The sequence below is a fragment of the Tachypleus tridentatus genome, chromosome 10 (assembly GCF_004210375.1).
Source record: "Tachypleus tridentatus isolate NWPU-2018 chromosome 10, ASM421037v1, whole genome shotgun sequence".
NCBI classification, from domain to species: Eukaryota; Metazoa; Arthropoda; class Merostomata; order Xiphosura; family Limulidae; genus Tachypleus; species Tachypleus tridentatus.
Window position 1 is genome coordinate 20,478,887 of NC_134834.1, and position 10,949 is coordinate 20,489,835.

Below are 10,949 nucleotides of genomic sequence, written 5' to 3' on the forward strand. Positions count from 1 at the left end.
GTTTATTATCATTATCCTGCTCATCTTATCGTCCTTGTCTTACCTTTTCATAGTTTATTATCATTATCCTGCTCATCTTATCGTCCTTGTCTTACCTTTTCATAGTTTATTATCATTATCCTGCTCATCTTATCGTCCTTGTCTTACCTTTCCATAGGTTATCTTCTTTATCTTTTTTATATTATCGTCTTTGCCCCACCTTTTCATAGTTTATTGTATTTATCGTTTCTTTTACAACTCATAAACCCAGTCGCACCCTTTACGATTTCAAGTTATGACCACGTGCACTCATCGTGAATGTCGACTTTAGCAGCATCACAAAGACTTGTTGTTTTATAATATAGCTTTCTTATACTGTCGTTGTTGTCGTCACAGAAAGTTATAAATACATTTTTAAGAAATTATTTTCTCATTTTACCATTTTTTTGTCATGAGTGCCAATCGAAAAGTTTCATCATAACATTTTATGTAATTATACTAGTCATGGAGAACATAGATTAATAAATAACCAAGGAGCTTATAAAACGAAGTTCGTGTGTAGTTTATAACGCCTAGACCAACCCAAAGGTGGCTTTAAAGTAGAGCATTAAATTTAATTACTGATTTTTAAAATCTCGAGACGAAAGAACGTGAATACCTCGTTACTTCTATTGACAAATTCGTTTTCTGTAGCTGGTACCTGATAAGACAAGACCTGGTAATATATTATGATCCACGCAAAAAAACTATCTCTTATATTAAACCGAGTAATATACAGCTTTAATTAGCAAGAGCTTGTATCTCGAATATATAATATAATAAGTTAAGTTAGTCATATACGGTGAATATAACAGAATTGTTTTTTGAAAATAATAAACAGTGTATCAGTTTGTTTTAATCATTTACAAAAAAAGGAAAATAGGTTCGAAAGTTAAATGTATTTGAAGTCTGTCGTCGAACTTTAAATCCAGTTTTTATGATTTATATCGACCTCTCCAGTCTGTGGGTTTTTATTCATTCGAAACAAATGTGGTTTGTTGTTTACCCTTCCAAAGATCTTCCAACTGCCAAATAAGAGAGATCTCAAACACGTTCTCTTAACTATGCATCACCATATAATTTCAATGTAAAATGCGTGTTAGCGTCCTCTAGTGGAGGTTAAAAGTATTTTAAAAAATTCTAAGCTTATATTTAAGCGATCTGTGATGTTTTAAGTAATATGTTTATCAGGAGTTACAGGGGCAGTCGAATTTTCATATGCTTGTTTGTTGTTTTTATTTGGTACACAAAATGGAAGAAATTCAAACTAAGCACAATACAAATTTAAAATGGAAAGTATGGTTGATTTTAACGACTTTATTTCAGCAATGAGTACTTTATAAATACGTCAAAAAACATTTTCGTAGGGTAATGAATTTTAGTTCTGTAAAAAAAAATTGAAACGTGAATACCAGGATTCTTAAAAACAAACCAGAAAGTTGGCATGTTCAACAGAATTAAACTCTTTATTTTAAAACGGTTCCCAAACAGCCTGAACTCACCGTCTCTGACAGAACAGTTTAACTTCGTTAGTTCGTCTTCTGCCATTGTCTCAAAGGGGGAACGTTTAACCACGACATAAGACTTTAGCCTGGCATAGCTAGGTAGTTAAGGCACTCGACTCATAATCCGAGGATCTCAGGTTCGAATCCCAGTCACACCAAATATGCTCGCCCTTTCAGCCGTGGGGGCGTTATAAAGTGAAGGTCAGTCCCACTATTCATTGGTAAAAGAGTAGCCCAAGAATTTGCGGTAGGTGGTGAGGACTAGCTGCCTTTCCTCTAGCCTTACACTGCTAAATTAAGGACGGTTAACGCAGATAGCCCTTGTACAGCGTCACGCGAAATTCAAACCAAACCAAACTATAAGACTTTATAAAACAAACCAGAAATAAATCAAACTTTGTGAATATTCAATAATCTGCTTCTATTACAATGCTTACAAATTTTCTGATATATTGCAACTCATATATTTATAAACCCTACCTGCGTTTTAAAGAATTTCAAATCAATCTGGAACTTTATTTTCTAGAACGTCTGAATTATCTAGTCTTCAATTTACTTTCATTTTCTACCAGATTATGTTGTTACAACTCAGTGCAGATCCGACACAGCTTTTGATCGTCTTCATTTATATACGGTCACAATAAAACTTCTTGCTGTTGTTGTTGTTGTTGTTTTGAATTAAGCATGGATATCTGTGCTCTGCCCACCACGGGTATCGAAACCCGGATTTTAGCGTTGTAAGTCCACAGACACACCGCTGAGCCACTAGGGGGCAAAACTTCTTGCATTATTAACATCCTTCCCTTTGTATGAACAAAAAGGTCAACATCCTTTCCTTTGTATGAACAAAAAGGTCAACATCCTTCCCTTTGTATGAACAAAAAGGTTAACATCCTTCCTTTTGTATGAACAAAAAGGTCAACATCCTTCCCTTTGTATGAACAAAAAGGTCAACATCCTTCCCTTTGTATGAACAAAAAGGTTAACATCCTTCCCTTTTTATGAACAAAAAGGTCAACATCCTTCCCTTTGTATGAACATAAAGGTTAACATCCTTCCTTTTGTATGAACAAAAAGGTCAACATCCTTCCCTTTGTATGAACAAAAAGGTCAACATCCTTCCCTTTGTATGAACAAAAAGGTTAACATCCTTCCCTTTGTATGAACATAAAGGTTAACATCCTTCCTTTTGTATGAACAAAAAGGTCAACATCCTTCCCTTTGTATGAACAAAAAGGTCAACATCCTTCCCTTTGTATGAACAAAAAGGTCAACATCTTTCCCTTTGTATGAACAAAAAGGTTAACATCCTTCCTTTTTATGAACAAAAAGGTCAACATCCTTCCCTTTGTATGAACATAAAGGTCAACATCCTTCCCTTTGTATGAACAAAAAGGTTAACATCCTTCCTTTTGTATGAACAAAAAGGTCAACATCCTTCCCTTTGTATGAACAAAAAGGTCAACATCCTTCCCTTTGTATGAACAAAAAGGTCAACATCCTTCCCTTTGTATGAACATAAAGGTCAACATCCTTCCCTTTGTATGAACAAAAAGGTTAACATCCTTCCCTTTGTATGAACAAAAAGGTCAACATCCTTCCCTTTGTATGAACAAAAAGGTCAACATCCTTCCCTTTGTATGAACAAAAAGGTCAACATCCTTTCCTTTGTATGAACAAAAAGGTCAACATCCTTCCCTTTGTATGAACAAAAAGGTTAACATCCTTCCTTTTGTATGAACAAAAAGGTCAACATCCTTCCCTTTGTATGAACAAAAAGGTTAACATCCTTCTCTTTGTATGAACAAAAAGGTCAACATCCTTTCCTTTGTATGAACAAAAAGGTAAATTTAATGAAATAAGTTTTTATATTTCCTTTGAAACGAGTATGGAGCCTTATTACTACTTATGGATATGTCAAATGTAGCGATGCTGACCTATGACATATTCTCCTCTGCTTGTGAGTTCTTGGAAGTTCAACATAAACTTCGTAATTCGATTCTCTACGGTGAACAGAAGGCCTAACGTGTAGCTTTGCGCTAAAAAATACAAGTATCTGTATCAACCTTAAGGGTAGAAATTTGTCTAGCCTCTAATAACACAGCTTTCAGGTACTATAACATATAAACAACAAACGAAAATTTTATCTTTAACATAAGGGTCGCCCTGGAAACTTAACCTCACAAGAAGAGGAAAGAAAACTGTTCAACTTATCACTACGCCACCATTTTTGTATTATTTTGCTTTTGTAACATTAGTGCAGTTAGGGCAAAATATTGTTGCCTTAAGGCTTGCAGCATTTGCTCTAAGGCCGCGGGTTCAAATCCGCGTCACACCAAGCATGCTCTCCCTTTCAGCCGTGGGGGCGTTATAATGTCACGATCGATCCCACTATTCGTTGGTAAAAGAGTAGCTCAAGAATTGGCGGTGGGTGGTGATGACTAGCTGCCTTCCCTCTAGTCTTACACTGCAAAATTAGGGACGGCTACAGATAGCCCTCGAGTAGCTTTGCGCGAAATTCAAAACAAACTAAACTTAATGAGAAATATTCCAGTTATTATTAAGTCACATGACTTTGTGTGGTCCAGAAATTATATAACTATTATCAGACCAAGACTTAGAATAGTATTGGTTAGTATATAAGGTTTTGTTGTAACAGATCAATGTGTTGTGGATTCAGAACAAACGAAATATTACTTAGATTTCAATATTCCACACAGTAATCCTAGTTAGGCTTAAGTCTTGAATATATATTTTTTCTTTTCATATCCAGCTATTAAAAGTTTTTCATAAGAAGCAATTCTTCGTTTCTTCTTTTCTAATCTTGCTTATGAGGTTTATGAACAAAGTACTTCGTAAACAATTCTGATCTATAATTCTCGATGTAGTCTGACGTTCAGTATCGTGCGAGTATAATATGTGCTCTTCTTAAAGTTGGCCCGGCATGGCCAAGCGTGTTAAGGCGTGCGTCTCGTAATCCGAGGATCGCGGGTTCCAATCCAGGTCGCACCAAAAACATGCTCGCCCTTTCAGCCTTGGGGGCGTTATAATGTGACGGTCAATCCCACTATTCGTTGGTAAAAGAGTAGCCCAAGAGTTTGCGGTGGGTGGTGATGACTAGCTGCCTTCTCTATAGTCTTACACTGCTAAATTAGGGACGGCTAGCACAGATAGCCCTCGAGTAGCTTTGTGCGAATTTCAAAAACAAACAAACAAATTCTTAAAGTTATGAAGCTTAGGTATTGTAAGATTTGAAGAATTCGAATACTGACAAAATCTAAGAAATGTAAAAAGTTCTTAAAGATCTAAATGCTATTCTGATTTCCAACTGTCCATTTCTTTCAAACAATTTTGAAGCACACTTGTAAAAGATGGTTATTAATTTACATTAACAGTGCCTAACTTTGTTGTAGAATAGATAGGAGGTAGTTAGAGCTAAGCCTATCTAACATAATTATTAATAGTGTATTTAAAGTAACTGAAAATATGGGAATGTATGTGTCTCTTCTGCTCTTTGTGTTATACATCATTTATATATATATTTATATTTCATGATTTTATAAAATGTCAGTTATGAAATGAGATTTGAGTCGTGATAAAAAACACACGTTCAAGACAACTTTTTAAGGAAAGAGGTCTTGCTGATCGTTGAGAAGAAGCCTACAAGTTTCTCTTCCGTTTGCACATAAGGTTTTGTTTGAAGCTAAGCACAAACCTACACAATGGACTATCGATGTTCTTGTTCGAAGCTAAGCACAAACCTACACAATGGGCTATCGATGTTCTTGTCATCACGGGTATCGAAACCCAGATTTTAATCTTATATATTGTAACGTATTTACTATTTAATATATATGTAATATAAGACATGTTTCTAAAACACTAAATAATCCGTAGTTATAGATAAAACTCTATTGTAAACGCACATAAAAACTTTATGTTTCTTCGGAAACTGACAACTAAAAAAAAAAAATCGTTTAAGACAACAGTCACTTTATATTAAGAAGCGAAATTCCATTGGAGATCAACCTGTTAGTTGGGGGTCACTGTTTCTAGAAACTTTGGTCAGCAAGACTGGGCTGGCTTTTAGGTAGAGTTCATCATCCTTTGACCCTGTAAGTGTCATTAACCTTGAGATTTTTGTTTTGATCAAAACTAGGAACCGTTGTTTTCAAATTTATTGAAATACGACATTTTGCGGTTAGAAGCACGTGTGGCACGTGAAAGGATGAAAACAAAACAAAACAGTTTTTTTGTTTTCTCCATAGAACGAGATTAGCAATGATTTGTACATGATTAGCTTGTGTCACGTTTTATTGTACATTTTGTTAATATTAGTGTTAGGTTGAACATTGCTATTGTGGAGATGAGTACGAATTTGGCTTCTGAACAAATTAAATAATTAGAGAATTACAAATATCAGTATGGATGCTTTACTTTACAAACAACAGATAAAAATTAAATTCAAGAACTGTCCAATGAGAATGATAATACGTTCCGTTACAACAAACCTGTCAGATTTTATTTTCAACGTTTCAATTAGAGCCACAAACCATTAAAATTAACTTTAGTTTGTTTCATGACAGTGCTGCCACATGGTATCAGTAAGGCGTGCTATTCGGTTTTATTAAAATATATATTCAAACTTATAAACCAGATTGTCCATTACGACCAATAATGTTCACATATGAATCGTTTAATTACAATATTGGTAAATACACAGCATGGGCATTCTCCAAATATGTAACATAAGCCAGCTCATTCATCAAAGATTCTTTTAATTTCAAGTATAATCTAAATCAACTTCATCATAAAGCATTAATGGCCAGTTTCGATGTTATATCCCTCTTTACAGAAGTTCCAACCACTGAAGCCTGCAAGATAGCCTTACAACTCTATATCCGAAACCTTAACCCATCTATAGACATTCCCAGCAACCAATAAGCAACCCTCATAGAATTCACCACAATAAAGACAAACTTCATGTTCAACAACCACAACTATATACAAACAAATGGCCTGACCATGGGCAACCCAGTATCACCAGTTCTAGCCAATATTTTTATGACACAAGTTGAAACACAAGCAATTAACACAGCATTACATCCACCACTATACTGGTACAGATATGTAGATTACACGGTTGCGGGATTCAAATCTACAGAACACACACTTAATTTTTTCAATCACATTAACTCTATACATTCGAACATTAACTCCACATGTGAACAGGAAGAAAGCAATCAAATATCATTTCTTAACCTCAAAATTACAAGAACCGACACACAATTCAAAACAGACATCAACCGAAAAATCACCCATACTGGACTATACATTTCTTGGAACTCAGCACATGAAACAAAACAAAAACTCAACATATTGAGAAACCAAATAAGCACAGCTATAAAACTATGCTCACCAGATAAAATTAACGATGAATTAGACAAAATAAAACAATACTTCATCAACATCAATAAGTTTCCTCAACAAACCGTAGAAAACATTATACACACACACCTAGACAGAAAGCAAAATCAACCAACAAAAGTAAATATATCCCACGAATTAAAAAATCACGAAACCATATACTGCTGCATACCATATATTCCTGACATCAGCAGAAAAATAACCAATATTTGGCAAAAACTAGTAACAAAATATGACATTCCAGTTAATACCAAATTTATTCAAAAACCAGGCACAAAACTAAGGTTTATACTGTGTAAAAACTACACTGACAAACACCACACCAACATTATTTATAAAATACAATGTCATAACTGCCACGACTTCTACATTGGAGAAACAAGTAGAAAAATGGAAACCAGATTCAAAGAACGCAGAAAGTCACCTTCACACGTTTTTGAACACTGCAAATCAAATAAACACAACATAACCATAGAAAACACCCAAACACTAAATAAAAAAACAAACATAAACAAACGCAAAATTAAAGAAGCCTTACTTATAAAACAACTGAAGCCCAAAATAAACCAATACAAAGGAACACCTTTATACCTATATTAACATATAATCAAACATATAAGCACGCCCTCTACATTCCTACACTCAGTTACACAACCCCCTTCAAACATGAGGTCAGCTTTCAGTCAGTTACTTCTTTTTTTTCTTTGTGAAACTGACAATAACCGGAGAAGGTCAAAACTTTGTTCGCTCCTCTACATGGTGCTTTCTCTACCCATACCAGCCGTTTTTACATATATATTTATTTCTCTACAAGTGGGCTCTCTCGTCATCACTGGACTCTTGTTTATGTTCTGTCTCCCAAGTGGCTCTAGTGGCACAAAGCTACGAAATGACCTGCCAGTGCTCTGCACTTTGGGGGCATCGATACTCTCAGTATTAAACTATGTCACCAAGGTTCATCATGTTTGCAGATTGTCTTATTTTGTTAACAGTGTCTCGTACTTAGGGTTTGTGCTGTAAAGGTGAATTGGTCAGAATAATTTAATCTCGAAACTGTGAATATCGGTTTGTATATGTAAAAACGGATGGTATGGATAGAGATAGCACTATGTAAAGGAGCTAACAACGTTTCGACTCTACAAGTAGGTTTTATCGACATAACCGACTTATATAGGTTTTGTTAAATGACTTAAAAGACGTTGTACCCAACAAACAAACTTACACGTTTGTATTGTTTGTTTCAGAGTCTTTGCCACACAAAGGTGTCTGCTTATATTTGTCGCCATTTTAAAACCGATCCACTAGAAATAAGACCATCTTGCTGAATATTGAGAATTGACCATTTGTTTTCTAGTCCCAAAGTACGGAGAGTGTTTTCTCAGCGACTGGCTGAGAATGTTCAGCTCTATAATTTAAAGACACGATTGTAAGTATTACTTCTAATAGAAAGCATGAACTACAAAAAATAACAAAAAGTTAGAGAGACTTGGGCGAGAAGAGTGAACGAGAGCACAGCTACCACAAATATCTGATTTATATTTATTTCCTCTCAGAAAACACCGCTATAAGAGAAAGGGAGAGAATCTAAGAGCACATCATAATGTTGCACGTTTGTATGAAAAGCACGTGATTCAACAGTCTGGTCTTGAGTCTGAACTCTAGCTGACCTCAACTTTCAGCGATGCGGAAGTGAATCTCAAAATGACCTCGTGTAGTCCAGTATATAAACCAGAGTTTTGACCGCTGTTGCTGAACAGCCTTTCCGAGCCCGTGGTAGTCACGATTTTCATCCATAAGGAAAGACTCAAAAATCATTTCTTCCTGACATCTGTTAGTGAGTTAGGTAAGCTGAAAATTAATTATAATTCAAGGTTTATTATTAATGTAATCTTTTCAGAAATCCACAGACCGATAAACGTGATCGTTTCTCAGTTCAGTTGTATACCACACTTGGTCATTCCACATTTTCCTGTTAAATATTTTATGTTTTTAGTCGCTCATCTTGCTATTTGTGGTTGATGAAATACAGAGAAAGAATAGTGAGATGAAATTTTTGTAACCCACAGGTTTGAAAATGAGACAGACTACTATCTTTTATGTTGGATTATGTCTGCTTCTGCACGTCTGTTTTGGTGATCCCGAAAACGCAAAGAGTCAAAAGTGTAAGTTTTCCTAACTCTATAAATACTAGACGAGATTCGCCGCATTCCACAAAAACTACATTGGAACACATAACAAATACTTCAAATTCTACGTGTTATATAGAACAGCTGACTTGTATTATATCACTGAATCATTATAATACGTAACTACGGGACATCGTGTGTAGTACACTACTTAAGATAACTCCTCTTTAGTGAGATACTGAACGATTAAAACACATAATAAAGTCATAACGTTTTGCAACATTTTGTACAATAGCTGAAATCTACTGTATTATATACAGGGTGGCCCGTAAATCCGTACCCATCCATATATTGTGTCTAAACAACGTTATAATACTAATGATGAGTTAAAGGCAGCTGTTACCGCGGCATTTTGAACAATAATCCCTTCTATGTTGAGGAAAATGTCTCATAACATGGCGTCGCATAATATTATGCAGCGAGAATGAGGAACAGCACGCAGATACACTGGATACATAAGATATATAGATGGGTAGGGACTTACTTAGGGACCCTGTGCAATCTCAATGCGTAGGTTGTTAGTTATCTAAATTTAATAATTTCTTTTTTATCTTTCAGTTTTCTCTGATTTTTTTGGATTGGTGAAGTTCTTTAACACCAAGTGTCAGACAGATGATCAGGGTGTCGGTACCTGTTACACTGAAAACGAATGTACACGTTTAGGAGGAAAACCTAGCGGTGTTTGTTCTTCCAAATATGGTGTTTGTTGTGTCTGTAAGTCTTTTAAAATGGCTGTCTTACTTGTACGAGTTGTATTTCTATGTTAACATGAGTATAAGCTGAGGTTAGTTAATACAGCTAATTACCTGACTTATTATTTAATATAACAATGTAGCTTATCTAATCTAATTACGTGAGTTATTATTTAATGTAGCGTAACTATTTGTCCGATTTAGCATTCGTACACTATATATGTAAAAACAGCTCGTTTGGATTGAGAAAATATTTAGGTAGAGGAACGAACAACGTTTCGACCTTCTTCGGTCATCGTCAGGTTCACAAAGAAAGAAAGAGGTAAATGATCGACAGCTGACCACATGTTTGAAGGGGGTTGTGTAACTGAGTGTAGTAATGTAGAGGGCATGCTTAGATGTTTGATTATATTTATTAATATAGGTATAAAGGTGTTCCTTTGTATTGGTTTATTTTGGGTTTAAGTTGTTGTGTAAGTAAGGCTTTTTTAATTTTGCGTTTGTTTATGTTTGTTTCTTTATTTAGTATTTGAGTGTTTTCTATAGTTATCTCATGTTTATTTGACTTGCAGTGTTCGAAAACGTGTGAAGGTGACTTTTTGTGTTCTTTGAATCTGGTTTCCATTTTTCTACTTGTTTCTCCAATATAGAAGTCGTGGCAGTTATCACATTGTATTTTATAAATAATGTTGGTGTGGTGTTTGTCAGTGTAGTTTTTACATAGTATAGACCTCAGTTTTGTGCCTGGTTTTTGAATAAATTTGGTATTAACTGTAATGTCATATTTTGTTACTAGTTGTTGCCAAATATTGGTTATTTTTCTGCTGATGTCAGGAATATATGATATGCAGCAACATATGGTTTCCTGATTTTTTAATTCGTGGGATATATTTACTTTTGTTGGTTGATTTTGCTTTCTGTCTTGGTGTGTGTGTATAATGTTTCCTACAGTTTGTGGAGGAAACTTATTGATGTTGATGAAGTATTGTTTTATTTTGTGTAATTTGTCGTCAGTTTTATCTGGTAAGCATAGTTTTATAGCTGTGCTTATTTGGTTTCTTAGTATGTTGAGTTTTTGTTTTGTTTCATGTGCTGAGTCCCAAGGAATGTATAGTCCAGTA